Source organism: Lissotriton vulgaris, chromosome 9, assembly GCF_964263255.1.
Source record: "Lissotriton vulgaris chromosome 9, aLisVul1.2, whole genome shotgun sequence".
Lineage (NCBI taxonomy): Eukaryota > Metazoa > Chordata > Amphibia > Caudata > Salamandridae > Lissotriton > Lissotriton vulgaris.
Window position 1 is genome coordinate 760,204,989 of NC_141697.1, and position 24,412 is coordinate 760,229,400.

The 24,412-nt window shown below is 41.2% G+C and overlaps 1 protein-coding gene across 1 annotated transcript in view; it reads left to right on the plus strand.

Moving 5' to 3' along the window:
• The window catches only part of LOC147692212 (leucine-rich repeat and fibronectin type III domain-containing protein 1-like protein), a 2,508,250-nt gene that overhangs the window by 2,228,368 nt on the left and 255,470 nt on the right, over window positions 1-24,412 (plus strand). Inside the window, exon 10 of the mRNA XM_086938487.1 lies at window positions 22,271-22,340. The gene's annotated coding sequence lies outside the window, so the exon portion shown is untranslated. The remainder of the gene's footprint in view (window positions 1-22,270; window positions 22,341-24,412) is intronic.

Below are 24,412 nucleotides of genomic sequence, written 5' to 3' on the forward strand. Positions count from 1 at the left end.
ATTTGGGAGGCGTTTCAGGGTTCTCCCAGCTATTAATTTAAAGGGGGTTTTAGTCCCATCCTTGTTATTTTTGGTGTTGGGTGTCAGTCCCTTCACTCCTTTGTTCGTTGTTATGTGTGTGGGCAGTCATCTTTTGATGCCATACTGTGCTGCATTTGTTTTCCCATGCTGCATGTGTCCTTGGGTCTTAGTCCCATGTGATTTAATCTGCACATTTGGGTCTCAGTCCCAAACATCGTTTCTTTTTCACTTGGGTTTTAGTCCCATTGTGTCCCTCACATAAGGAGTGGCGTATTGAGTTTTCGCCACAGTCTTCTCAAGTGAGAAGTACTTCCTTGGGTGTTGTTCCACCCATTGTATTCTAGTCTGGGTTAAGTTTACCCTTTTCTTCTGTCATGTGTGTTATGCTCACTTGTTTTATGTGAGTTTTTACTTGGTCATCTTACATTTTTCTTTGTTCACTATTATGGGAGGAGGATGGTGTTAGTGTGTTTTTCTATCCTTTCATCCTTCTTTTCTCCTTAGTGTTTCTGTTTGCCCTCGCGTGATGTATTTCTTCTTCTTGGTTTATGGACTATTTTATCTATTGCTCATTATTGTGTATAGTTGTTTTCTTTTTAGTTTAGTTCTTTTTATTTTTCAGTATAAAAGGGATAGGATAATGTAATATCCTCAGGTCATCTCATTATGTTCTCTGTACCTAGCTGATCAGCCAGGGTGAGTGTTCCGGTTAGAATGTTAGTGTGAGTGGAATTCTTGGGTGCCTGGTGTATGAGTGTTGTCAGTTGAAGATGGGCTGAGAAGCTAGGAGGGTGCTCATGGTGGGGCTTACTGTACATCTACTTAAGAACTTAATAAACTTCCTCTACTTTTACCTGGCCACGTCTACAGCATTTACCTGTACCTCCTTCACGCATGGGATTAGCCCACTACAATATTTCATTTCTTATTTTGAAATATCAATCGCATCTCAATATTCAAAATCCATGTATCTTCCTCAATAAAATTTTCAGTAGCTCTTTTAAGAAAACGTTTCTTTTACGCTACCACTTTTTCAAAATATACACTATCTCCAACACAATCTTTAAATATGGGAATGCCAATATAAAATGTAACTTTCTATGTTCTCACATGAACATGGATCATTAAACTAAGATGGTTAGATTGGTGAAAAATGAGAATTCACAATGAAATACATCTCATCATCAACCAATACAGGAGAACAGTAACTTTCCCCAGATTGAATCTTGCCTCAACTCGATGTCAAGGATCTCAAATGTAAAATTCCCTAAGGGAACAGTATATATACAAGTCTCTCTTTTACGAGGATATGATGTGATCAAATATCATTCTTGGCTGGGTAAGATCATATTTGGGTGGTAGGGGGGCCCAAGTCAGCTTGTAAATGTAGATTTAATCACGTCACTCTTTACCATCTTCCATTATTTTTCTATATTTAGGCTTAGCCAGATCTTATTTATTTCTTACAAGGTTAAATAATTCATCATCATCAAAGAAGCTTTATTTGACTATGCAAGTCATAGAAGCACATACAGATACAAATATAAAAGTTAAAAAGGATCAACAATGCAAGAATTAAAAAAGAATCCATGCATTTTTATCCTTTTTAACTTTTAAATTTGGATATTTGTATTAAAACTAATAAATAGTTGTATGGGAAAGCCCATGTACCCCCCCTTGGAATGCCCCCTTGACAGAATGTAATGCAAGGCAGTACACTGCATTGCCTTGAGATTCTTATGAGCTAAAATCAAACACAAATCACTGTTTGCATTTTATTGTAAACCCCACAAGTAGACATTGTGTCAGGTCTTCTTAAAAATAGCAATGCAAACCTGACGCAAAGGTGTCCTAGATCTGGGCCTAAGAAATTATTTAGTGCCTTGCCCTTCTCCGGAGATCTAAAGGCAAATGTTACTTCATGTGTTTTTCATAGAGAGGATGCAGTTGAACTCCTTATATATAACAATGCCTACTGCAACCTCAAAATATTTTCAGGGTACATTGATTCATTTAACAGCAAAACAGTGAATTGCTAGGGTCACCTTCCGGCTAGGGACACCAAAGAGCCATTCCTTTAACAATTTCCATCAGAGGACTGGCACTCCGGTGCCTCTAACAAGTACATTCAGGAGGCGAGCCAATGACCCGTGGAAGCTGCTACGAAACGGGAGTGGGAGAAGGATAAAACATTTTTACAAAATCAATTACTTGATTACGGCCGCAGCTTGTCCTCTATCCTCTGTTCTTCCTGGCTCCCGGCGTCACACAGGCTCGCCTAAGCCAATCACGACACTGTTGTCACCAGAATGAGAGCAGCATTGTGATTGGTCTGAGTGGACTGTATGGCCACTCAGACAGTGCCCTGGAGCCTTGGGACTGTTCTCCACCAGGTTGTGCAACACAGCCTGGTGAAAAAATTATACGTGTGCATGAATTATTGGCCGGCTCAAGGCAGCAGGCCAAACTGTCATACGCACTTATGGTACACCAGCCACTCCTCCTCCCTGTGATCCCAGCCCCGCCCTAACATGGCCCTGTAGCCCATACTAAAAATCAAATGATAATAACGTTATTATCATTATTTTTTCCGTTTTCCCCTGCTCTAAGAGAAGTGGGGTGCTGCTCCTCCGTCTTAGCGGAGGAGCTGCCAATACTACTGACAAGTTTGATGTCCCTAGTAAGAATATTCAGCGGCTGGGCCCCTGATAAGTTTTACCATGCCACACAGCTCCACTGCTCCTGCTCCTGGGCTCCTGTTCAAATGCAAAGCCACCATGTGTGGTGTCTTTGGTAAGGCCAATGTACCTGGCTCATAAGTGAAAATGCAAGCCAGACATTTCAGCTTTGCCCGTGCTTATTAGGTCTTGTAAAACCAATCTCTTATGTTTGATACTCAGATGGTGGGCCCTGGTCCCTCTCCGAACCACTTGATTGCTTGGCTGAATCCCCTTCGAACATTGGCTTAAAGCAGTGTCAATAACATCTTGGATCAGCAAATTGGCGTCTTTTAGTCTCACCATTATGCTGTTGGCTATTTGGCTGTATTCTTCCACCTGTGAAGAAACAATTTGGAATGCATGCAGGACTATTATTTATTTGAAAAGCACCTTTTTCTCACATTCTATTCTTTATCTCATACTTGCAATCTATAAAAATGCAAGCTTTTTGAACATGTTTAACTGAAAGGCACATTGGCTCACCTTATGGCCAAAAAATGAACTGCTGGAGACACCAGAATCGTTCCTCTGATGGCTTTCTAGAGGGACAAAACTTTGGCATCTTGGGCAAGCACAGTCCGCCATTACGCATCTGATGAGATTAGGCGCATGCAACTCTCCCGAATGAGAAGAGGATCAAGTAAAAGATGTAAGGCAGACTGACAGAAGTTGGAGTGAGTCAATTGGTCAAGAAATCCGGGAGTACTATTGCTTTAAGGACACCCTTTGAATGTGTGTTTGCCTGAATCAAAATACTTTGAAATAGATCTATTATGGAACTCTAAAAGCGCTCTTTTCTACAATTGCTGCTTTGTGAAGGCAGAAGTGTACAGTCTGACAGTGATGGAAGCCCCGCATGGTTACTGGAGTGTCTGAAGGGCTTGGACGGTCTCTCTCGGGTCCTGCTTCTCGTTAGTAGACACTGTCTCCATTCAGTGGTAGCTGACCTTTAATATTTGGACAACTGGAAAAAACGGTCTTTGAAAAAAGACTGTACAAGAAAATAAAAGAGATGGCTGGTTCCAGGATCATGTCGGATCTTGGGGCATATTACCAAGCAATAGCGATAATTATCGCTATTGCTTGGTTAGCGTGAAAAAATTATCACCGAGCTGCGGCGATTTTTATCGCAGATAAACCTTGGTATTACCAAGGTTTATCGCAAATGTGATAAAAATCGGCCGCAATACATGAATATCGCTGAAAAGTCAGCGATATTCATGCATTAGCAAGCTAATGCTCTTAGCCATGTTATCCACCTCCCATTGGATAACATGGCTAAGAACTGCTCAGGGCAGGTGTTAGCTTTTGGAGATATTGGCGCTTAGCGCGAATATCTCCAAAAGTTGGTAATAGGAGATAGCGATGTTAGCGACTGTTTCCAGTCGCTAACATCTTGGCACGCCCACTTTGCATGTCATTAGTGATAAATATCACTGACATGCAAAGTGGGGCCGAAGATGGTCGTTATCTCCTACTAGCTGTCGCTAACTGGTGTTAGCGACAGCTAGGTAATAGGGAGATGATTTTATCTCCGCTTTCTTGGCTTTTAAAGCCAAAAATGTGGAGATAAAACCGCTTGATAATATGCCCCCTTATTCGCCGGCCCCACTCCCCAACCGAACCACACCACAGAATGCCGCTCCCTCTCTTATCTAGCCACCGTCCCCGTGGAACATGCAAAACTAACACAGAGGGGAAACCTGGAAGAAGAAGACAAAAAATATTGAAAAGATTAAAAAAATCCCACCATGCTCCAACCTGCAGCAGTAAACACGCTTGGAAACAGTCAAGATAGAGGTCTCACAATGACAGAAAAAAAACACCCAAGGACAAACAATGGTCGTCATCCAGGTTAACCTTTGATAATTTATGTCTAATTGAAAGTGGAGGGGGGGTCTTTAAACAATGTACAAATGGTATTGCAATTAAAATAATAAAATTAGCAGATGCATATCGCCTGATTACGAGTAGGCTGATAATTACAGTAATCAAAAGTGGGAATGGACACTGGTATCTACATTAACCATTGGTTATATTTGAGAACCCTCATAGACGCTTTGATTTTGACGTTGCGGTGTATCTTTTTGTCCGCCCCTTATCTAGGAATGTCTGACTAATTATCGACAGACACATTATCGATATACAAATATATCGCAACAAAAATATCGAAGGACAAAATATCGGGATGCTATCTTTAAAAAGGTAAGTACCAAAATATCGGAAAAAAAATATCGAATGTAAAATATATCGTTTTTTGTTAAATATCGTTATCTTTTAATTAAATAAAATTGTCATATTAACAAAATAATAATTATGAATGTAATAAACATGTTTGAAAATATATTATATTATAAAATATTAACAATTAATGTAAAAAATTATAATTATTAATAAATGTATAATACATAGTATATTTTTCATTAATAATAACTCTAAATTAATTATTTTAATAACTTATAAATATATAAAAATATAATAATATAAACATAAATGTATATGCATACAATATTAATATAAATTACAATTATTAACAACATAAAAGTACAAAAAAATATATACATTAAATGAATATAAATATTTTTATGAGCATAAATTAATATTATAAATAACAATTAATAACAACATAAAATTAATAATATTAACATTATAAACATAGATAGCGTATGAGTACAAATTACTATTCCAACTCCAGAGAGCGCAACAGTAGGGAAAGTGTTGGATAGCGTAGGGTTTAAAATTACTATTCCCACTCCAGAGAGTGCAACAGTAGGGAAAGTGTTGGATAGCGTAGGAGTAAAAATTACTATTCCAACTCCAGAGAGTACAACAGTAGGGAAAGTGTTGGATAGCGTAGGGGTTAAAAGTACTATTCCCACTCCAGAGAGTGCAACAGTAGGGAAAGTGTTGGATAGCGTAGGGGTTAAAAGTACTATTCCCACTCCAGAGAGTGCAACAGTAGGGAAAGTGTTGGATAGCGTAGGGGTAAAAATTACTATTCCAACTCCAGAGAGTGCAACAGTAGGGAAAGTGTTGGATAGCGTAGGGGTTAAAAATACTATTCCCACTCCAGAGAGTGCAACAGTAGGGAAAGTGGTGGATAGCGTAGGGGTAAAAATCACTATTCCCACTCCAAAGAGTGCAACAGTAGGGAAAGTGTTGGATAGTGTAGGGGTAAAAATTACTATTCCCACTCCAGAGAGTGCAACAGTATGGAAAGTGTTGGATAGCGTAGGGGTAAAAATTACTATTCCAACTCCAAAGAGTGCAACAGTAGGGAAAGTGTTGGATAGCTTAGGGGTTTAAATGACTATTCCCACTTCAGAGAGTGCAACAGTAGGGAAAGTGTTGGGTAACGTAGGGGTAAACATTACTATTCCCACTCCAGAGAGTGCAACAGTAGGGAAAGTGTTGGATAGCGTAGGGGTAAAAATTACTATTCTCACTCCAGAGAGTGCAACAGTAGGGAAACTGTTGGATAGCGTAGGGGTAAAAATTACTATTCCCACTCCAGAGAGTGCAACAGTAGGGAAAGTGTTGGATAGCGTAGGGGTAAAAATTACTATTCCCACTCCAAAGAGTGCAACAGTAGGGAAAGTGTTGGATAGCGTAAGGGTAATAATTACTATTCCCACTCCAGAGAGTGCAACAGTAGGGAAAGTGTTGGATAGCGTAAGGGTAAAAATTACTATTCCCACTCCAGAGAGTGCAACAGTAGGGAAAGTGTTGGATAGCGTAGGGTTAAAAATTAGTATTCCAACTCCAGAGAGTGCAACAGTAGGGAAAATGTTGGATAGCGTAGGGGTTAAAATTACTATTCCCACTCCAGAGAGTGCAACAGTAGGGAAAGTGTTGGATAGCGTAGGACACGGGTACTCATAGTACGGCCCGCGGGCCAGTGGCGGCCCAGAAAGCCTTCCCTGGCGGCCCGCGGACCTTGCACATATCGTATCGGTGTTTTAATTATTTTTTTTTTTTAAAGAGTGTCTGCCAACACAAGTTGCAGCAGCGCGACTTGGAGACTGCTGCTCTGTGGGGGCTGGCCGGGCGATTCCTGACCTGCCATACTTAAAGTGGAGCTGCAGGGGCCTTAGAGGTGAACAACACAGCCTCATTAACATATTAATGGTCTTTTAAAGACCTGTTAATGCGCTCCTCGGTGCAGCTGTGTGTGTGCTCCGAAGCTGTCTCCACCCGGGCGATGGAACTTCACCACAATCTAATTTGCACCTCATCTTTTTTTGTAAATCTTATACGTATATCACAAAAAGTACATCCTCCTGCTTATGGAGAAATATAAATTCACACCATGTCGCACTGCCTTATACTTCCTTCAAATGTTGTCTGAATATTATGTGTGCTATTGCCTTGCGTCCTACCTTTGTTTGCCATTAATGAGCAGGAGATCTCTTAGTGATATTAATCATCAGTTGTATAGATTGCCCCAAGACATCTAATGCTACCATGCGCCCGACAAACATTTAAACATATCACCTGCAGGAGCGTTGTGAACCCCTGCTTTTGCAGTTACACTGGGAGTGGGATTTTTGGGGGGCTTCTTCTGCCTGAAACTCAGCAGACAAATGCTCATAAATAACGCAAGCAGGAGTAAGGAAACAAGAAAGATGAGTAAATGCAAGAAGGAAGGAATATTGAAAGGTGGATGAATAAATGGATGAATGACTGGGTAGATGTATGGGTGAAAGGTTGAGTGAATTGATAGGTGGATGGATATGTGAAAGAATGGCAGATGGATGGATGAATGAGTGGCTAGATAGGTAAATGGATAGGTGGACGGACAGGTGAAAGGAGGGGAGAGTAAAGGGTTTGATGGGTGAATGTATAGGTGAGTTAAAGGATAAGTGAATGAACAGGTGGAAGGATGGCAGAGTAAAGGGGTGGATGAATAGATGGATGGACAGGTGAAAGATGAGAGAATGAAGGGATTAATATGTGGATGGACATGAGATGGGATGGCATAGCAAGGTGGTGGATGAGTTGGTGAAAGGATGAGTGACTAGATGGCAGAGTGGAGGGATGGGTGGATAGAAAAGTAGATGGATGGATGGGTGGAAGGAAGAGTGGATAGATGAATGAATGAAAGATGGATGGCAGAGTGGATGGATGGATAGATGGACAGACAGAAGGATGGATGAGTAGGTAGATGGATTAGTGGCAGAGTGGATGAATGAATGGAATGGCTAAAGATGGAATGATGGATTATGAGAAACTGGGTTGTTGGTTAAATTTGGGTGGCCCCTGTTCGAGTAGGCGGATAAAGTTATCATGGAGCATTACAAATTTTAAAATGCTTATCTTTACTCATATTTAACCATGTGAAGTTTAGGAGGGTGCCATGTGCTTTACTGCAGAGTCCCTTGCACTTGAGTCTACTGCATTCAAGACCCTATTAGCTTTGATTCAAGAATAGTTTCTGCCTAATACTAATACACTGGTAATAAATGTGAATTCTTCTTACTGCAGGCAAATTATGGAACAAATCAAGGAGTGTGGAATCCCTGAAGTTGAGACAAAGTGAGGGAGGGAAAGGGAGACTGGGTGAGGGAGTGAGAGGGAAGGAGGGAAAGGGAAAGGGAGGAAGGAAAAGGGAGGGTGAGGGAGGGAAAGAGAGTGACAGTGAGGGAGTGAGGGAGGGAAGGAAAGGGAGTGACAGAGTGAGGGAGTGAGAGAGGGAAAGGGAGACAGAGTGAGGGAGTGAGAGAGGGAAAGGGAGGGAGGGAAAGGGGGTGAGGGAGTGAAAGAGGGAAAGGGAGACAGAGTGAGGGAGTGAGAGAGGGAAAGGGAGACAGAGTGAGGGAGTGAGAGAGGGAAAGGGAGAAAGAGTGAGGGAGTGAGAGAGGGAACGGGAGGGAGGGAAAGGAAGGGAGGGAAAGGGGGTGAGGGAGTGAGAGAGGGAAAGGGAGACAGAGTGAGGGAGTGAGAGAGGGAAAGGGAGACAGAGGGAGGGAGACAGAGGGAGGGGGACAGAGTGAGGGAGAGTGAGAGAGGGAGTGAGAGGGAGGGAGGGAGAGAGAGAAAGAGAGCTAGAGAGAGAGAGGCGGGTATGCCAGGTCTGGTGGCTCAGTGGACGAAGGTGTCCGCTGCAGGGACCAGTGATCAACCTCATGGTCAGTTTTTTTTGGTTGGTCTAGCCCCGCCCCCTCCCCCACTGGCCCGCCCCCACTGGTGCGGCCCTCAGACACAAACCACACTGTAAATTTGGCCCCCGAGAGAAAGTTTGTGAGTACCCATGGCGTAGGAGTTAAAATAACATACTTATAAATAAAAAATAACATTTATTAATCTAAAAATAAACTATTAAATAAATAATTACCAATTATTTAAAAATAATTACCAATTAATTAAAATTATTTTATAACTCCTACTAATTAATACTTCATTTAACATAATTAAATTACTTCCCACCCTATTCCCCTATAAACCCACAACCCGCTACATAACATATTTATCAATTAATCTATTAATTATAATGTATTACCAATTAATTAAAAGTAATTACCAATTAATTAAAATTAATTATTCATTCCTTCTAATTAATACTTATTTAAACATAATTAAATTACTTCTTACCCTATTCCCCTATAAACCCACAACCCGCTACATAACATATTTATCAATTAATCTATTAATTATAAATTAATTCCAATTAATTAAAATTAATTACCAATTAATTAAAATTAATTATTCTTTCCTACTAATTAATACTTATTTTAACATAAGTAAATTACTTCCCACCCTATTCCCCTATATACCCACAACCCGCTACTGAACTAAAATGCTAAATGTAATTATATTACATAAATAAATACTTAAAAACATATTATATACATTATAATATACAAAAACATTATTAGAAAATCGATATTAGTAACATCGAAATTATTTACATCGATATTACTACACATCGATATATTTAAATTCGATATTACTGATATCGATATTAAATAGTGTCGATATTACTTACCTTCGATATTGTGTTACATCGATATTTAAACTTTGATATAATTGTATATCGATATTTAAATTTCGATATTATGTCTGTGTACCCTTATCTAGCGTCATGGCATAGTCATCGGGTTATCAAATGACGTGCTATATGCCTGCCTCACCCGAGGCAACCTCTGGTAAGTGTAGAAGTGTCCAGGAATTACAGGGACAACTACAGAGGGATGGTGTGTAGAGCAGTCAAAAGATTTATTAAAAAACAGTGTCACACCAAAAAGCCCAACATTTATTATAAAGAGGGGGGCACTGTAAATTTAAAAATTAAACTGTGGTATATTAGATAATCGAGTTACTGGATTACCATATGTCTCTATGGGTAGGTCGACATGTTTCAGCTCTCCTGGGCCCAAAGGGTCTGTGGAGCTTTCGTCAGGACAATACAAAAAATGGGGGAGTGATACTCACACAACTTGTGTAGTTTTCAATTATTGTATGAGACTCTCATACTGAAATTCCTTCGTTAAAAGGGGCAGAGTCAGCACTAGGAGCGAATGTTCTCCTACACGTGGCACGGACCACTTTAAATGCAACTTTTTTGCAACCTGATGTGGAGAAATTTACTTTTAACGAAGGAATCTTTTGACTGCTCTACACACCATCCCTCTGTAATTGTCCCTGTAATTCCTGGACACTTCTACACTTACCAGAGGTTGCCTCGGGTGAGGCAGGCATATAGCACGTCATTTGATAACCCGATGACTATGCCATGATGCTAGATAAGGGGCGGACAAAAAGATACACCGCAACATCAAAATCAAAGCGTCTATGAGGGTTCTCAAATATAACCAATGGTTATTGTAGATACCAGTGTCCATTCCCACTTTTGATTACCATAGAACCTATTCAGGGGAACTGAGTGGACTTTAATTCCTCTTCCCTCCCTTGTGATGAATGATAATTACAGTATCCAATAAAAATCTAACATTGATGCGTTCAGAATTTATTGTATCAGATGCGATAATTATCGCCTAGTTTGGGTTTCTGGAGAATAACGCAGTGCTTAATTTGTAAAATAATAAGTGTGTTGGCCCTGACCAGGAGGCCTCTGCAGGTTGTACCACCCATTGCCCCTATCATCGCTGCCAATGACAGTTCTAAAACACTACTAAACATCTCACTTTCCTCCAAGTGCGACTGTTCAGATTATTCCAGGCCCCCAAAGGTGAAGAAATGAATGTGGAGGCAGATATTAATATATATTTTTTATGTGTATTTTGTACATAAACAACCGTTGTACTGCTCAGCTCTAAATTAGAAGAGCAGTGTCACCATGTGGCAGACTGTCAGAAGTGCTGTGTTGACAATTAAGTACCGGTGCTGAGCACCGAAACCACTGGCTCAAATTAAGTACTGGAATAACGTGGAATTTGTTGCATAACATACCAACATCCACTTGTACTTGTAACTACCAGACTTCTTCCTCTTGTTAAATTCTGGCAGGTTTGAGCTGCCAGCATTTTTTTAATGGGTACGATATTTATTGCACCTAATAATTACCATGTGCGATAAACATAACTCCACTTTTAATTGCTAACCCTGGGAAAACACCCTAACGAGTCACTTATAAACAAAGTCAAAATGGGAGAAAGGAGAAAACAACTCAAGGGTGATTTTATAGTGGGGTTGTTCTACATGTGGTGACAAGATCAAGTTTTTGAAGATGCAGTGAGTTCCTTTTCTGGGTGTAATATCAACAAGAACATGGGAGAAGCACAACTCGAGGTGCAAGTGCCTAGATTTTCTGAATCAGCCCACATTTCTAGTAGTGAGAAGAAACTAACTCTGGAGCTGTCAAAGTTAGAGCAACAGATCGTACGCATCGTTAAAGAAACAAGCACCTAATATTTATATACTTAAGCGGGTGCAGCTTTAGGGCAGTGCAGGTGGTGCCACAGCGCAGGGCGCTGACCCAAGGGGAGCGCTGGGTTTTCAAATGGATTATACGATCTTAAAGCCCCCTGCTTCCTTACCTTCAGCAACTTAAGGCAACAATAAAAATGCAGAGATAACTCTGGTGATTAATGTGCCTGCTGGAGAGAGATCGAAGTTCTGTCTAATTGACGTTTTGACTCATCATAAAGTAGTGAAGAGGGTTAATGTACCTGCTGCAAAGAACGCATAGCAGGCAGATCAAAAAAGTGCAAATAATGTAGGTAGGTCAGAGGGTTACTGCTTTTGTTGGAGAGATATTTTTTTACTTGCACTTAAAAGTTTCAATCCTAACGTAGCACTGTGAGCTATTTACCATCTTCAACAACCTTCATACAAACTGCAAGGTATAGGTTAGAGCGTTATGATTTTACCTGAGCCCTTCATTATCTTAATGTCGCTAGAAAGAATAAATTTGGGTAGAACTAATTCTTATTAGTAAAGACAACCCAACTATGGTGTTACGCTTTCAATCCTGAGTTTGTGCGGCTGCAGACAAAGCGCTCTTAAACTATACTGCCTACCAGTATGGATGACATGTGACACCTGCACCATGTAGTCCTCTTTATCTTTTGTAATATTTCCTATTCACTGATTTACACACCTATGATCCAATGTCCCTGTACAATGTGTGTGTCATGTAAAGGACTAGGGAACCCTACACTGAGTAGTACTATATAACAAAAGCAATGCTTGTGGGAGAGGGGCTATAGAGAGATGAGGGGCACAGTTGCTGGGTGGTAGTGAGGGAATCTGTGGAGAGGGTGATCAATGGGGGTGTCAACAAGCATTGTCCCACCGGCGCCAGCAGCGCTAAAGCCAGCCCTGTACTTAAGCACATAAGAAAAGAAAAAGAGGCAATCTCAACATACAGAGAAGTCATAGCCATTTGCAAAAAAAAGCCCTCTTATTCCTAAAATAAAAGGTGATGCTAGCCCAGTAAGATAGAAGAGTGAAGGCAAAGTAGCCGTTAAGGACCAGCAAATAAAAAACAGCATTATCACTTTAGCGACAAATTGTTAGCAAAATAATTGAAATGTTAAGAGTAAAACAGGCAATTAGTGGCCCGAAGATCTAAGGTGTGGTCGCCAATCAGTGGTGGGATTTTTTTGTATACCATCTGCTTTGCGACCCGCATTCCTTTTGAGCTCAGAAAGAGTTACTGCACCATCACAGTGCAAAATGCCCTTTCAGTAGGAGTCGCCTCATTAATCTTACCCTGGCAGGATTCTGATTTACTAATTCTAGAGATTTCTGTGGCTGCAGGAATGTAGGCTTGCAAGGGACATTAGACCTCCATCCTTGTATTAAAAATCGTAAAATGCAATTTGCTTTCTAAGTGCAGTCCATGTTTCTTGAAGGGAGTGGAGCTGCATTCGGAAAAATAAAAATGGCCGGCATGGAGAGGACATTTGGGGAGCATGCAGTGGTCCTCTGAAACACTATCTGATCCCCAAAAGTATGTTGCTGTCATTCTCCAAATTGAAGCTGTCCATCACAGAGGGTTTTCCGCTTTGTAGATCTATAACACCTGCTTTAACACAGTGCCGTCTTAATGCATGGGCACGCTGGGCAGAGGCCCCACGAGCATAGGGGGCCATGCTGATCTTTGCACAGACCAGAATTGTTTGTGTTGATTAATGTTTGCTGTCATTTTTTTTAATGTCGAAACACTGATTTTGTTCCAATAAATATAAGTATATTTTATCGATAATTTGCATTTTTTGGTTGAGCATGCATGCGCTGCTCGTCTTGCGAGGCATGCTGTATAGAAGTATGCTCTTGAAACCCCGCCCACTCTCGGCCCATATTTGTCACTGGCTTATTTAATTGCCCTTCATAAATTCTGGCTTCTGATTCGGTAATCGGCTTGTTAGTCCCTCCTAAGTAGTGCTGTGTCTTCACTTGTAGCCTCCCATGAGGACTGACCCTTTTACTGCAGTTGTTACATGGTACGCTTTATAAGTTGGTGAGCACTATCAGCCAGATTCATCAATGTCCCGATTTGCGAGTCCTTAATAGCGATTATTAAGGAATCGCTATTAATGACTCGCAAAACGGGATTCATGTAGAAATTGCAATATTATTTGCGATTTATACAGCTTCATTATTTGCGAATAGCAAATTGCTAATCGCAAATAAGGAATGACTCCCCATGTATTCCTATGGGCATAGAGGCCCTTAGGAATGAATGGGGAGTCATTCCTTATTTGCGATTAGCAATTTGCTAATCGCAAATAAGGATGCGATTTCAAGGGTGCCAGGGGTGTCCAAAGGACACCCTGGGGCACCCCTGAAATGTAAATGTTGCGCACACACATGTCCAAAGGACATATGTGTGTGTAACATACAACTAAAGTGCATTTTTCAAAGTTTTTGCTATTTACCACGAAGTCAGACTTCGCGGTAAATAGCGGCCAAAAATAGCGATTTCGCAATTCAAAAATGGTTCATGAATTGCATTTAAGGAATCTCAAATAGAGATTCTTTAAATGCAATTCCTCGCAATTTAGCGATTTTGCAATTTGCGATTTTTGCATTTGGGATGATGAATCCCAAATGCAAAAATTGCGCTCGCAAAGGGCCAGATTCTCAGAATCTGGCCCTTTGCGAGCCGATTTTACAATGATGAATCTGGCTGTATGTTCTTTGATGCTCTTCCCCTATTCCACCACGGCATCGGAGCACCTGCCCGCTTGGTTTTAAATTGTAACTTATTTTATTCAAATTGCAGCGCGGTCTGCTTTATAGTGGCTGTGCTTATTTAATTATTTACCATACAGAGCGGTCCGCATTCACTTTAGCGACCGCACCTATTTAATTATTTGATTACCAGCGCGGGCCGCTTTCACTTTAACGGCCGCGCTACAAATCTTCTGAAATTACTTTTTCTTTAATAAACTTTGCGTGAAAATACCATACGCACTTTCACTATAATGGTGGCCACGCCCCTTTGTTTAGACGCTGCTCACTGTCACCTAAATACAGGAGCAGCGTCTAAAAAAAGGAGCGTGGCCACCATTATAGTGGTCCCGCATTTACGAGAGTGTGAGCTATTGGCATTAAAAACAACAATGCCTTTTATATACGTGTTCCTTTTGAAAACACTTAAATAAAAGGCATTGTCATTTTCAAAGCCAATACCTTAAACGCTCGTAAATGCGAGACCTATTGGATTGAAAATGCTTGTTAATCCTGTGAGTGATTGTGTAGGCAGGGTCCAGTGGACTGCTTTGCCCAGGGCTTATAATGTTGTGACGATGGCTCTGCTGTAACAGGCCAGTGTCTGATCAATTGTGTGCCTCTACAGTTTTGGCTCAAGCTATTAAGAGTTGGCATTGTGAGGCTGAAGGCAGAGAGGATGTCTATGCTCCTAACCCCACTACCAACTGAACTGCAAAAGGGTACTTTGCGAGTCAGGAACAATTTCCCAACTTGTCAAGTACCTTTAGTACATTGCGACTTTACATTTTTGCAATCGCAAAACCTGTGATTTTGTGAACAGCAGGTTTTGCAACCTTTTACGTTTTGTCCAAGATTTCCTGAGCACTATTCATAATTTTAAGGACCTGAGCTGCATTTCTCAAACTACACAACTGATTTATTAAAGAGATGATGGATGGTGGTGACAGAGCTACAACATTCATGTGCTATTAGCATTATTGACCTTGGAGCAATTATTAAAATAATGTTATGTATTTTCCCTACCATCAGCAAAAATGAAGGCACCACTCAGACAAAGCACCACAAAACGTATTGCAGGCGCGTGCTTTCAGTAACCCCCCCCCACACAGCACCATGGTAGATGCAGTATTTTAATTTTATATTACTAGGGGGCAGATGTATCAAAATACCTATTTGCGATTCTCAAATAGAGATTTTTTGAGAATCGCTATTTGAGAATTGCAAAACGGTATGTATCTAAAAAATCGCATTTTTCTTGCGATTTCTTATTATTCCTTAATTGTGAATAGCAAATTGCGAATTCCCAATTAAGGAATAATTTCCCATTCATTTCTAGGGGCAAAGAGGCCCATAGGAATGAATGGGAAGTTATTCTCAATTTGCGATTCGCAATTTGAGAATTGCAAATTGAGAATAATTTCAAGGGTGCAAGGGTGTCCTAAGGACACCCTGCTGCACCCCTGAAATTCACATGTGTGCCCGTATGGCACACATACATGTCCTAAGGGCATGTATGTGTGCCACATGGCACCTTCACAAATGCAAAAAAGTGCATTTGTGTACGAATTCGCAAATTACCACCAACTTGAAGTTAGTGGTAATTTACGATTTCTTAGGGAAAAATCGCTAAATTGAAATGCTTACTGCCTAGCATTTAAGGAATCGCAATTTGAGATTCCTTAAATGCTTACGCAAAATTAAAGAATAGCAAATTTTGCGATTCCTTAATTTTGCTACACATTTTTCTTCATACATTCAATTTAGCGAATTTTTAGTCGCAAACGCTGCTTTTTTGCGAATCGCAGCGTTTGCGTTTAAAAATTCCCTTGATACATCTGCCCCTAAATCTTCATTTAAGCTGTAAATCATGATCCGTTTCAAAAAAGGTAATCGCCTTTTATCCAAATGTAAACATTTAGTACAGTACCATTTTCAATGAGGGAATCTCCTGACAACATGGCGTTGTAATTTCATGAAAAAAATGTCTTTTTGTGACTATGGCCCTCGATCACTATAGCTGTAACCCAGTCCTTCACAAAGTCAGAGAAAGAGAGCTGCTCCTCAGCCAGGGAGATGGTGCTGAACAGTTCTCACTTCTCCTTCTCAGCTGTAATTCTACATAAATCAGGGGTGCAATGAACCCTTGTTCAGGTTTTGGTGCTCAGCCGCCTGGATTATTGTAACGGACTATTGATTTCAGCAAATGATAGCTTACTTAGTAGGCTCCAGGTGGTACAAAATACGTCTGCAAGGTTAGTGCTAAATGCTCTACCTAGATCTCCATCACGCCCTTTGCTGGAAAAACTCTATTGGTTGCCGATCCGTCGACGGATCAAATTCAAGACCTGCTGTGTTGTCCATAAGGGCATACACGGCCTGGGCCCTGCGTATCTGGCAGATACGTTTGCCCCTCACAACCCAGTATGTACCCTCCGTTCCAGTAATCAGTCCCTTCTTCAAATCCCCACTGTCAGAAGGGCGAGACAGGGTGGAAAGGCACTTTCCTATCTTGGACCATGCCTCTGGAATAAACTTCCCGAGTCCCTCAGGCATTGTACGGACCATTTGGTTTTCAGGAAACTGTTAAAAAATGTTTTGTTCCAATTCTAGCACCTTTACTAGATCTTTAGTTCTTTCACTCTTGGTCTGTCTTTTGCAAGGGTGCAGAGATACTCCTTCGGAAGTCGATTCTAGCGCGGTACAAACCCATAAATAAATAAATGCCAAATAATGGCCCCCATGCAGAATGTGTTGAGGAGGCCCCTGAGACTCCCATACATTCATATACCTTCGGGTGAAAGATAACCCTCTGAAGGATAAGGGGCCCTGCTGCACCACAGGAGTTGCAGGGGCCTGTGTTACATCTAGTATGTCAATCAACTAATGAGATGTTGGCTCTGAAGGAGACCTAACCGGGAACTACTGCCTACAGGTTTCTTTTCCCTACACTAGTAAGTTTGTAAGAAAAGCAACAATTTTGTATCTTTCATTTTAATTTGGAGCTCAAGATTCTCTGTTATGACCTGAAGTCTGCCACGTACCTTTGTCCTGTCGGTATAGATCCAATGCCGGACTGGCCACACAGGGCATCAGGCATTTTTTCCTGGAGGCTGGAAGGATGGGGGGACTTTTTTGTTACTGGGGGCTGCTTCTGTAGCAGTGCAGCAGTGTTGAAAGCACCCACTGCAGAGTTCCTTGTATAGTCAGTGGTTTTCAGGCAATAATAAAAGTGTCAAGATAACTCTGGTGATTAATGTACCCGCTGGAGAGAGATTTGAGTGTTGTTTAGTGGCAGTTTTGACTAATCCGAGGTAGAACAGAGGGCTAATACACCTGATGCGTATGACGTGTACCATGGAGATCACAGAACAGTATTTTATGTGCATAGCTTAGTGGGTTACTGCTTTTGGCACAGAGACCCTTTTGTTACTGTACAGTTCGTAAGTTACAATCATAAGCTAGCACGGTCAGCCCATAAGTGTCATCAAAGAGCTGCATGCAAACTACATGGTACAGGTTAGAAAGTTGTGTTTCTTTCCAAGTTTTTCCTTATCCTAGTGTTGCTAAAAAGGGTTAGTTTGGGTAAAAATAAATTCTTATTAGTAAAGCCAACCCTAATCGCTATGTTACGTTCTGAATCCTGAGTTTCTGCATCTCTAAACCAAACACTCTCACAGAATGCCTACCAGTGTGGATGACATGAATCCTACACCTAGTAGTCCCCTTTGTCTTATGTAATATTTTCTATACACTGATTTACGCACGTATGATTCATTGTGTCGGCATTTCAGTGTGATGTAAACTGCTCAACACCCATCACTGGTATGAGAGGCGCTATAAAACAAATGAAATATATGTGAAATAGAGGCTATGGAGAGATGAGGGGCACTGTTGGAGGAAAATAGTGAGGGAATCATTGAAGAGCCCCTACAAAGACTGTTGTATCCTGTTGCACTTTAAGGTCATAATTTATTATGCTTTATAAGCTAATACAATTGAATATATAATGAAAAATGTGCACCATTTTTGTACCTATTTTCTGGGAGGAGAGCACATTTGCCAGGGCTGCTTTGAGTTCCCAGTCTGGCCCTGTATAGATCCTAATACTGTTGACTTTTCCTAAATTGGCATGGTGCCAGACTGTCCTTGAGAACGGTCAAAATATTAGTAACTAATTTGTTGCAAAGCAGCAGTGTTAGTTCTGAGCAGAGCATCCTGTCAATGAGTGTCCAGCTCTGTAAACTGTGATAGAAAATAAATAATTTTCCCAGTTTTTCTTTTGCCTCCACTGAAAATTTAGAAAAAATGGGGAGTCAGGTCCTGGGACATGCGGTCGGCTGGACCATGGGTTATATTTTGTAAAAAACAGAGTGCCAACCACACAATTATTTTAGATCCTCTTCTTTTGAGGAAGAAACCAAGTGAAACTCCTGGGTTTATCTGGGTATTGTACTTTTACCCTTTTTCTTTTTATTATTTTCAAATTTTCTATTTCATGTATGAAAAGAACACTTTTTCGTTTTTTGATCACATCAAAAGACAATTATTCACAACACAAAACATTTTGAGACATACAAACACCTAATTGTATATACACGCTAATTCACTTTGATATACACACAAAAGTATTTTACAAAAAGACCAGAGTTGCGATTGATATGAATTCGAGATTTCAAATAGACTATTATTGAAAGTCAGAAAAAATAATATAAACAACTTAATATGGTTCGCAATTCATTTTACAACCATAGACCACAAGTGAATTTCATTAGTCTATCGACGGACTACTGTCTAATCTCGTTTATGCCAACGCGTTTCGAATCCGGTATGTTCACTCAACTGATTCTCTTCAGGGCTCTGCCTTTAAAGAACGTATCTGTAAAGTGTATTCAGCACAGGGATTGGCTAGGAGTCTGTCCCAGGGGTTGCTGGGAACCAGGTAAAGGTCAGCAGGAGCGACGCAACACAGGAGGCGGACTATGGTGTCAAGTACGTTTTTGTATTTATTATTATTAACATGCCCCCATGCCCTCTGCCCCCACGTCTTCCCCCACCCGCCTCACCACCCTTTGTTAATAGCCGCCGCCACTGCAATATAATGAAACCTCACTAGTGCATCGAGTTACCTGCATCTTATTTCAATGTCACTACTTGAGGCACATTCTGATAGCTTAATTCAATGGATTGTCATATGAACTGAAAACATTGTAAGTCCAACGTTTTAACCCCCATTACCACTGGAAACCTTACAGACTGCTGTTTCTTATCTTTGTTCCGACTTGCCTATTTTCTAAACTCATTATGCCCTTATTTGTTTTTACAAATGTTTCCACACTTTCTGTCATTATGTGGGGTCACTAACAATTTCTCTTATACATTTCTATCATATCTACTCAACATAGGCTTGTGGTGAACTTTTAAGATTATCCTTTCTTAATTACATAGGGGCTTATTTACAAGCCCCTTGCGCCACCGGTACATTACTTTGCATGACGCACCGGCGGCACAACTTGCTGCCCGATATTTAAAAGGACACGTAAAGCCACCCTGCGTGGCTTTACGTGTGCTTGTAAATATTGCCCCTTCTTACGCAACACTTTACATGTAAGGGGCGTGACATGGGTGTTGCTCTGGGTGTTCCCACAAACAACCATGTGTTCTAATGCATTTCTGCACAACGAGGAGAAATGTTAACATTTCTCCTTGTTTGTTTCCTCTTTCACTACGTGCTGCATTCTACATCACACATGAAATGTAAAAATCACCTCAATTGATTGTTTTTGTGTAGGTAGGTGTCCCTTCCTGCACAAAAACAATCTCCCCACAATGCAGGCATCCTTGCACCAGGGCGGCTGATTGTGCATCAGCACAGGGGAAAGCACAGGGATGTGACATATTGTTGTAAATACGTTGCATCCCTGTGCTTTGAAAGTGACTCAGTGCGGCACAGCCAAATGGCTTGAGGCATGCACTGAGTGAGCTTCACTGTAAATATGGCACGTAGTTGTTTCACTGTGCTGTCGTACATAACTGCCCCACAAATGTTCTCTGGGTTTACCTTGCTACTCCAGCCTATATATATCAAATGTAAGTGGAGGAATCCTTATTGGAACCACTTTACCCACGTGGACTGGACTTTGGGACATAACATATAGGCCAGTTTCTGATTTTGTCCATAGGCACTATTCTCTTTGCATCTTCAAAGTTTTGCCAGTGGATTACTACTCCACAAATGGTCCTAACACAGGTGCATGTCCAAGGGATATGCATAATCTGTGGAGTAGTGGCCGGTGGTGGGAGTGCTGCGGGGTGGTGGGGTGGGGCAGGGGTGGAGCAGGGTGGGGGTAGTATACTACCGCATACGGCCGATCAGAGGTAAGTAAACAAATAAATAAATAAAATGAATTTCATTGCGTGCACTGCATTGCCAAATGCGATGCAGCGCACGCAACTAAATTCGATTTATTCTTTTATTTGTTTACTTACCTCAGTTGGGCCGTATTCCATAGTTTACTACCCCCACCCTGCTCCACCCCCACAGCCGCCCCGCCTAACCACGCCGCAGCACTGCCACCACCGGCCGCTACTGCATCTGTGGATCACAGAAAAAGAAACATAACGCAGTTTGTGATTTAATGCAGTATATTTAACAGGAAATGGCCACTGACCTCAATCAATCATGAAGGTACGTAGTCACTGTGGACTAGAAAACCCACCTCAAATGTCTGCTTTACACACATTTCTGCCTCAAAGGCTTTTTCATAAGTCTGCTGCAAGTCAGTTTACATCAACCAATCCTCAAATATCTTTTGCAGACAAGACAAGACAAGACTCTATGATTTACTTTGGCCGTTCGAATCTCAGTTGATCTCGATTTTCCTACGTTTACCCCAACCCAAAATGGAGGCGCACTCTAGAATGTAGCAACATCATCAACACAAAATTTTAAATGGGCATTGGCAGACCACTTATTCCATTTTACAACTGAACCCACTATCATTCTCAGTAATCTGAATCTGGTTACTAGGTTATTACCAGCTAGGGAGTGACTCATTGCCCCAAAATGGTGAAATATGGCCGTAATGAAAGGTAGGGACAGCAAACTGTTACTTTGCCTAGGTCATCAATAATATTAGCACTTATCCTGCAAGAAAAGGTTTCAAACGGCCCCTTGACAAATCTTCTAATATAGCCTCTGGACTTGAAGCACTCTGGGCTGGACCAGCACTGATTTGCTTAACGTTTGCTTCCCTTCATTCCTTTCATTTGTACATTCTATACAGCCCCACTTCCCTGCCACCTTCAGGCCTGCCTGGGGGTGACTGATCCTTTCAGGGGAAATGATGTTGCTCCTTCAGGGAAAGCAGAATGTTCTGTTGATCAGAAGGGCAATGAACTGGTGATCAGAAGAGGAGTGACCTGTTGATCAGAAGGAAGTGGCCTCGTAGCTGGCAAGAAAGTGACAAGCTGTCCGACGATAGCGTTATGAGCTGGCCTGTCAGGGAAGAGCCTGCTGATGGGAAGATGTGTTATAACTTGCCTTTCTGATGAGATGTCTGGTTAATCTCTATTATGCCACAGTCAACCATATTAGTTCACCACTAATGCTTAATGGGTTCCGGAGCAGTGTGCTACTCGTCAAAAAAGCGCTTTGATGCCTTGTCACGGGTAGTAAGCGTTATGTAAATGCAAATACAATACAATATTTGTGACTTTGGTGATATAGCACTATACACAGGATCAGTTATCATTATGATCATAGTTTAGTAGTTAAATTTTCTGAAAATGTAAATGACGTCATATGCCATTGAAGCCATGATCAGACTTGTTGTTGTAAAATCTGCCCTTGAATAGTATCGCTAATAGTGAATTTTTTTCTTCACCTGCAGAAGAATACATGGAAATCGAAAAATGACTGATACTTTGCAGAAGTGAGGTACCAGATGCAGTATAACATTGGTAAGTGATGGGGCTACATTCTCTTTTTATAAGCTTGACATAACACATAATGGAAAGATTATACACCCAAAGAGTACATAACTGCTGACTTTAAAGGGATGTCCTTTTGTCTCATTTTGCATTAAAGGACCAAGAGGGTAATTTTCATCCTGACGGAGGATCCACCAAGGCACCAGGTTGACAGAGGTCCTAACCTCCCCCCACCTATAGACAGGTGGCCATCCACATTGTCAATTGCTGCAGATGAGCATAAGGCAGAGCTGGATGCTGAGCGGGCACCATGACTTTTTATTGGCGCTCAATCTTACTGATCTTTTTGTATCTCACAAGCTCCCAAAGCTGGAGTTTTGTTTGTGAAATACAAAAAAATCAATTGCCCTGATGTGGAGGGAGGTTTCACATACATGATCAGTGATTGTTTTCTCTCCCTGGGTCTACCATTGCAAAGCAGAGAAATCGAGTGTCTATCACTTATATATGGCTGGGCTACCACCACCTCTGCGGGCTAACAGTCCTTTGGCCGACTAACTCATTCAAGAGTTTGCGCCCGCTAAGGCTCCACTGACAAAGACCCCTGTTGGATGCACCACATCTGGCAGTATCTAAAGAACCCCCAAGACATAGAATGTGTTAGTAATCAGTGTGTTCCTATCTAGAAAATCCCTAGACATGACCATGATGCTCCTTGAATTATATAGGACGCACACAGCACAAAGGTAAGGAATATGCAGAGATTTTACTACCTGCCTAATATTCTATATTACTCAAGTTCATCAACATACACTTGTTCAGTTTAGTTGATAAAACTTGCCATTAACCATCTGAACCCTATGTTGGCCTAATCTCTAATGACCATCAGTGGGGAGAAGACCCTTCTAAAGCAACAATAACAAACCTTGTCAGGGTGAACCACAGAAGTCACTAAATCAGGGGTCTCAAACCTTTTCTGTAACAAGAGCTACTAAGCTTCAATGAAGATCCTCCAGAGCTACTAATATTATTACAGATGTAATAGTAACCACATAAGAAAAGATTACATTAGTGGCCACCGTAGGCAAGATTACCAGCTGTAATTAACTCACTCCATCAGGTATGGTTGCCAGCAGTGATGTAAACATGCTTTGGTAATGCGGAACCCCTCTACACGTGTAACACATGACAGTCGTAGCAGCACTGTCCCTAGCATCTACTTAATAATGTGAGTAATAAGTCTCCCCAACACTGATTTTTATCACTCAAATACCAGCTTTAAATATATTTTGGAAATTCAGCCGTTTTTCCCAAACATCAACTTGTGATTTCTGAAAACACCCACATTTTCATCTCAAAAAAGATTGTTTTCAGTATTGGTATACAAATATTAATTCAACCAAGCAAAAGCTTCAAATTTAGTTCACTGCAGGCCCGGACTGGCCGTAGCGGGCACCGGGCAATCCCCCGGTGCGCCGCACGGGTGGGGGCCGGTTTTGGGCCCATGGGGGCCGTTTTTGTTACAGGGTCATTTTTGCAGCATAGCTGCAATATCGGCCCTGTAACAAATGGGCCGAAATCTGGCTCTGGCAAAGAGGGGGGTGGGGGGGCTGCCGAGCATTTTGCCAGGGCCGGTTTTAGTTCTCAGTCCGGCCCTGGTTCACTGGGCTGAAGACATGAGTGCTGCTTTCAGGTAGCTGGAGAGATACTGATAGCTCATGAGATACTTGTTGAAGAAGTCTGCACTAAATTAAACTATGATTAACCCTCTGTTAGCTTAGCACAAAAACATGCAGGCTTCACTTAGAGTACAATTTACTAAATAAAATGACAACACAATAAATGAATGCCTAATCAGTACGACTTAAGTTATGGATTTGTAAAGTTTTTAGTGAAAACTAGCACCTGAGAGAATAAAACCCCAACCACAGACATCTAGTTGCGCAAGACCGGGACAAAGTTAAAAGTTATGGCTGACCGTGATGGAGAGTGATTCGAATGCATGAAGTGGATTGGGCCCAGCCTCACATTACTTTCGGACCCGGAAGAAATTTCATACAAAAGTTCCTGAGAAGGAAAAGTTCATCAGGGCAACACAGCCG